We start from the raw sequence: 6,571 nt of genomic DNA, 5'->3' as shown, positions 1-6,571 counted from the left end.
CGGTAGTGGTCTGTTTTTTGCAAGCAAGTGATGAATCCTCATGATTAGGGCAACCAATTTTTTGACCTAAAAACTTGAAATTTTGACTTTATAAGTTACAAATTTTGACCTAATTTTGACCAATAGCTTTCTGCGTTTGCAACCCAAATGCGAAATACAAAGCATATTAGAAATCAAACCGTTAGATAAGGATATCTTCTTTTCTAATGAAATATGAGAAAAATGTGGAAGACTCAAGGACACCACATCTAATGAACAGCGAACAGGTATAAAGAAAGTCACTCGAAAAACTGCAAAAGATAAATATGGAGAGTCTTTAAATGTCCCGAAATTACTGAGAGGGTTCTGCACTATTATACTTCAACATCAAGTAATGTTTCACATTATCGCCTTTGAAGTTCCTGTCTCTCGCCAATTTTTTTCCTAAAATAGAGAAATACAGAAGTTGCTTGGGATTGGGAGTTTCTCAGCAGGCTATAAAAATGTGGTGAAATATCATCTCGTCCCATTTTCACAATGCACTTGATGTCATTCCTTGAGATTCTTGCTTGAATATATTTTCCAATTCGGCAGCCATCAACACCAAAGTTAAGGGACCTCATTTTCTGGTAAGCTTCTTGAATGGTGTATCGGCTGTCTTCCATCTTCTGAATTGAATCGAACAGTGCGCTGTACTACTCCTCTATTTCTACAAGGTGAGTAGCTAAATTGGGAGCTTTTACAGCATCTTGAGCACGCCGCAGCAAGACACTGCAATCATGGAAGCCTTCCACAATATTTCTTACTTTCGGTAGACTTCTTGAATAATAGAAAGCAGCTTTCAACCAAGGGCCCATCTAGTTACATTTGGCTGTGGAGGTTGGCCAATGGAAGTAAAACTAGCTCTTCTTGACCTGTTTTTAATGGTCACTGCTTTAACCCTGGCAACCAACTCATCAACAGCAGGGTAGTTGGCTAATATTCAATCGTCAGTAGTGGGCGAAACAAGATTATTACCTCAGAAATTGCAACAAATCGATTATTACGTCAGAATAGCAACAGAAATTGCAACAAAAAATCAGTATCTGTGTAGCTTTAATAAAATATCAATACAGAGAGGAAAAACTACATTAAAAGAAAATTTTGACCTAACCATGAATTTTGACTTTTTTTTTACTTATTAACTTTGAAACCTCTCTTCGTGTCAGCCTGAAATTTAGTTTGTGGACGTTTTATAAACTTTGAACAAGGCAGAAAAATTTTGACTTTATTGACTTTTGGTTGCCCTACTCATGATGTGTAATTTTATTATAACATATGGCATTCCTAACATATGAGTACAAGCAATATCGTGGTGGTTCTCAGTTTAAGAGACTTAGCTGAAGACCAATTGCTACCCTACTGACTGAGAGATGACTTTTAAGCTTATGATTTTCAAGCTAACTTACATCTGTTTCTAGCTGTTTCAGTGGCAAGTGCTATTATTACTTCACTAGCTGGTACAAACAGGTTATTTTAAGCATAGATTGTAGTCATGGTCATCCCTTTTACATCAGCAATAAACATGTGTTGGGGTGGGTACCGTAGCCTACTGTTTCTCCAGTTCTGGTAAACTTCCTAATAATTTTGTAAACTTTTGATCAGCAATGTTGCCTTTCACCTATCAGGCTACATACGGTACCTTAGAAGTTTTACTCCAGTAGGCTATACTTTTTTTTGCAGGTTCTCATAATGGTAAAGTGTTTTTTTTTGTACTGTAGTCAACTTATATTTAATTGCAAGGTTTTAGCTGTTTTTTTGGTTGAACTATCAATGTTGCTGTGCAACAATAGCAATATCAAGTGAATTTAAGCATTACAGTTAGGCTATACACTACAAGAAAAAAACAGTGCACTTTTTTCTTCTCCTCTCGTCCTTTGCTTTTAAAAGAGAAAAAGAATACGTCATAAATCAGTCAAATATTGTTTCAGATTAAAAGACCGGAGCCGGTCAAATAGCCACTGCCTTCAATGTGCGTTATATCACTAGCCTATCAGTTACTTTACATGATTTTATTAGGTTAATAATTTTTGCTTAATGTCTAAATAAATATATACAACTAAGGATAGTGCTGTCATGCCAGTGTTTAGATACCATGGTGTTTACTTGCTGTATTCCGAAATGTAAAAGTGGATATAAAACAACTAAACCTACCACCACTGAAAAAATCGCATTGTTCAAATTTTCAGCTGGTAAAATTCTACAACGAAAGTGGATTAGAGCAATTCCTCGTCAAGATTGGAATCCAACAGAAAAACATAGAGTGTGTGCAAAACATTTCAATAATGATGATTTCATTACCACTTCTCATGATACAAAAAAGAGTCGAAAGATTACTCGCAAGTCTGATAAACTGCAACGGATACGTTTTAAACCTACGGTTGTTCCACATGTTTTTCTGTGTCTTCCTAAGTATTTATCTACGCCTGGGATCCTATCTCAACCTGCATCTGCAAGACTTAACTTAGGAAATGCAGCAATAACAAAAATGAGTGAAGATCTGTTACAACAGGAACAGATCTTCACTCATTTTTTAATGAAACATTTAATGATTTTGCATCATTCCAGCAGAAAATAAAGGATGAACCATTGATAAGTGGGTACATTACAATAAAGAAAGACAATTGTATGCAATTTCATTACATGAAATGCTCAGGGAACTTCGTTGATGCTCCACAGTTGCTGGCATCAGTAATTATTACTGATAGTATGGAAATTAAAGCGTGTAGCTGTACGTGCAGATAATCATGTTTGCAACAGGTAAGCTAAAATATGTTTTTATATTGATACATGTGCAGCATTTAAGAAATTGTTGTTTAGACAATTGATATTTTTGGTGTGCAAGAAATTAGCTTGCTTTGGCAGCTAATGACAGTTAGTTGTCGCTAATTTCACCATACTCTTTGTCTTTAATCTCAATGTAGAGTTTGAAATTTTTTGATGAAAATGATTTAACTTGGTAACATTTTTTCTTTACAAAAACCTTTGAGCAACGCACATTTGTTTCCGGCTTTGTGCAAAAGTGAGCTTGTTAGTGACATTGCATTTGTATATTATATATATACATAATGTATATACAGTATGTGAAAAGATTTGGAGTTTTAAATAGCAAATGTGGAGTTAAAAAGTTTAATTGCATCTAGAATTTCTATCCTCTAGAGTGTGGTGTTCATATGGTATGATTCCAGTGTGGTTTGGCATTTTGGTTTTGTCAAAGCAGTGTGTTGCACTGCTTTTAATATTTGGTGCATACATAGCATCATTTGATGATAACAGGTATATATAAGCATAATTTTAATGCTCTTTTTCTCTGTGTGAGTTAGTTTGTTGTGTTATGGTAATTTATAAACTGTACTAACTACTGGTACTGGTGTATGTATATTGTATATTATATGATATCACATATATATTTTTAGGAAGCTTTTTGTAGACCTTTGTGATGAGAAGTTGTCACACAGCATTGATCACCCAACACGGAATGGAGAACGTTTGTTTATTTTATTCGACTTTACACACAACTTCAAAAACATGTACAACAACTTTCTTAACAGGAAAATAATGTATCTTCCCACTGTTGGCCATGAACAAATATTGGGTGAAGCCTGTTGTGCTGAATTCTCAAACACCAAGAAGCTGTAGGCCTATGCTCTGGAAGAAAATAAGACTCTGAAAATAGCCCACAGCTTGAAGAAAGTATCATTAAATTCAAGCGGTATAGCACGAACTTCTCAACATGCTCTGGGTAAGTAGATATGTTTGTTATACCTTGGTTATGATACCTGTTTATTTCACTAATAATTATGGATATAACAAACTTTATATTGTACATAGACATAATTTAATGTATTGTTAGTTAAAATAGCGGTTACTGTGTTATACAGTGCCAGTGCTGTATTTCCATAAAAACAGCAAAGTTTTGTAAGATAGCAGCTTGATGTCAAGCCTTCTTGGTAGGGAGCAAGTCTTTTAGGCGCAGACAGTTAGGCGTTGGTCAAATAGGCGCACACACTGTGGCGTCTGGATATTTAGGTGCGGGGCATTGTGGCGCCCGTTCATTTAGGTGCTATTCCTATTAAAGTCTGCAGATTGTATCAGCTTGGTAGGCAGGACACTGCTTTTCACACAAAATGTTGTATTGAACAGAAAAATATGTCATGGCTTCCGTGGGTGAAGCTGCTAAAACCGGCAATGCTTTTCACACAAAATGTTATATTGAACAGAAAAATATATTGTATTTTAATGCGGGTGTTCGGCATTTATTTGTTGTTAGTCCAGGTTTCAAGTTTCCGAACGTGACTGAGGTCACTTTTAGTGAGTCAAATAATAACTACACTAAACATCAGTAAAAAATGTACCGTGGCCTATATTCAAGCGGGTGGTAGGCTTGAGTGAAGAGTAACTTAGTTTTCCGTCAAAACCCCGACTAGGTTTAATAACGAGCAAAGCCGCACCAGTATGCTTGCAACTTGTAGCCAGGGTTCATATACCCTATAGAAATGTATTCATGTAGTAGAGCGTTGTCTCATACGTACTCGCCACACGACCAATCCATCCCGAGTAGAAGTAATTGCGAAAGATCACAGATTAAATAAGGTTTCATCTAGCTGCAACCTGTGTTCAGAATGCATTGCAAATGTCCTGTGGAGATGTGCTAATATCAAGAGTAGTAGGCCTAGAGCGTTGTCTCGGACCTCATCTCCACAGGCGCATTAACAAAACAACATATTTTTCTGTTCAATATAACATTTTGTGTGAAAAGCATTGCCCTACCTGCCAAGCTGATACAACCTGCAGACTTTACTAGGAATAGCACCTAAATAAACGGGCGCCAAAGTGCTCCGCACCTAAATATCTAAACGCCACAGTGTGCGCGCCTATTTGACCAGCGCCTAACTGTCTGCGCCTAAAAGACGTGAACCCTCTTGGTAAATGACAACCTCTGGTTATATGAACAGGTTTTTGCTCTTTTTACTGCATGATTAATTATTGAATGACTATATAATTATTAATTAGTTAATCACTAAATTCCTTATCCATTAAGTTTGTTGTTGTGAACAATTCAAAAGAGCTTCATTAATGAAAGTATATTGTACCATAATGTACTTTCCAGGTGTATTCAGTGAATCCACTGCCAGAGGTTTGGAATACTATCCCAGCCCCAGCACCTACCCTCCATTCATGCAGACTGCTCGGTACGTGAAATTTGTGAACAACATAATTATGGAAAATCATGTCAGTAAAAGCACCATATAAAGGTAAGTCTTGTTTCTGAATTAAATAGGTACTGTCGCTAAGAACAGTCACACAATAGTTATGGTTTTAAAAGCATTTTTTTAATCTGACCAGAACTCAAAATCCAGGTCTGGTATATCCCTATTAGTGTCTACTAAAGTATATTATACACAAAATAATTCTGGTTATGTTTTGGTAGATTTAAGAAAAAGAGACCAAATGTGTATGGAGATGAAGGTAGTAGATGGTGAAAATCATGCATCATTGGCATACTTGCAAGAAGCAACACAACTCTTAAAAGAATGGCAAGCATCTCATAGATCTGGACTTACAACCGAAACCTTCACAGCGTGCATACAAACTATGGGGGCACTCCCTGAATTAACTCGGCATTTGCAAGATAAACACAGTTTCCAGTATGTTCTGTCTAGCAAACTAATATCGGATCCTTTGCAATCATCAGTTTAAGCAGAGCCACAATAGTGGGTAGATTGCTTGACCTACGTGCTCCGTTGAATTCTGTTGTTTGTACTTTGTATGCTTGTGATATTTGATGTATGTTCCTACTTGAAGTCTCTGGCCTGACCCGACTGGGATACGAATCCGGTGAATAGTTACAATAACTGTTTGTACCTTTTCGGAAATGTCAAAGCATTGTTATGTTCAGGCTATCCAGTATCCACACCACCTTACTATTTTTATTAAAGAAATGTGGCCTTTTTCTCCAAAAAGGTTGGATGTATTAAATGTCATTATCAAATTAAAACGGTCTAGTTTTAGTGTAGTACCGGTATTTGAAGAAACTTTCCCTTTCACGCATTCACTGTTACATCATTATCGCTGCAAATTGTATTATATCCTTTGGAAGCCAACTTTGCTACCGCTTATTGGTAATATACTTGTAATAATCTCTACAATGTGGTCTGACGAAGTGAGTTAAGTTGCCCTCAAAACATCAAAAAATAAATGTGGTGGATCAGCGTTATGTATTGACCTCTTAGAACATTAATTTAAGAGAACATTAACAAGTTTGCAGGGTTTCGAAAATCTACCCTACTAGTGTCCGGGGCAAAAACAAGTGAGCCATCCCGTCCCTGAACCAAAATATGCAAGGCTACAAACATTCCAAACGATTTTATTTTCATACGAGTCAGTTTAATCCATAGACACCTTAAATAGACACCTAAAAGTCTATTTAAGGTGTCTATGGTATAATCATAAACAGCTAAAAATCGATTTCGATCAGCCAGCAGCTATAGATCATCTTCAGTTAAGCTTATTCACATCTATTTGAATACCGTATTCTATTTGATGAATTAGA

The 6,571-nt window shown here is 36.3% G+C and overlaps 1 long non-coding RNA gene across 1 annotated transcript; it reads left to right on the top strand.

Moving 5' to 3' along the window:
• The first annotated feature begins 2,628 nt into the window (after positions 1 to 2,628).
• On the top strand, positions 2,629 to 6,334 carry LOC145785868 (uncharacterized). Its single transcript, XR_014291222.1, has 4 exons — positions 2,629 to 2,778; positions 3,435 to 3,760; positions 5,129 to 5,273; positions 5,450 to 6,334. It is a non-coding gene; the product is annotated as an uncharacterized LOC145785868 (long non-coding RNA).
• The last annotated feature ends 237 nt before the right edge of the window (positions 6,335 to 6,571 follow it).

The sequence above is a fragment of the Aplidium turbinatum genome, chromosome 16 (genome assembly GCF_918807975.1).
Source record: "Aplidium turbinatum chromosome 16, kaAplTurb1.1, whole genome shotgun sequence".
In the NCBI taxonomy this organism is placed as follows: domain Eukaryota; kingdom Metazoa; phylum Chordata; class Ascidiacea; order Aplousobranchia; family Polyclinidae; genus Aplidium; species Aplidium turbinatum.
Note: the sequence above shows the minus strand (reverse complement) of the source record. Positions and strands in the feature narration are given on the sequence as shown.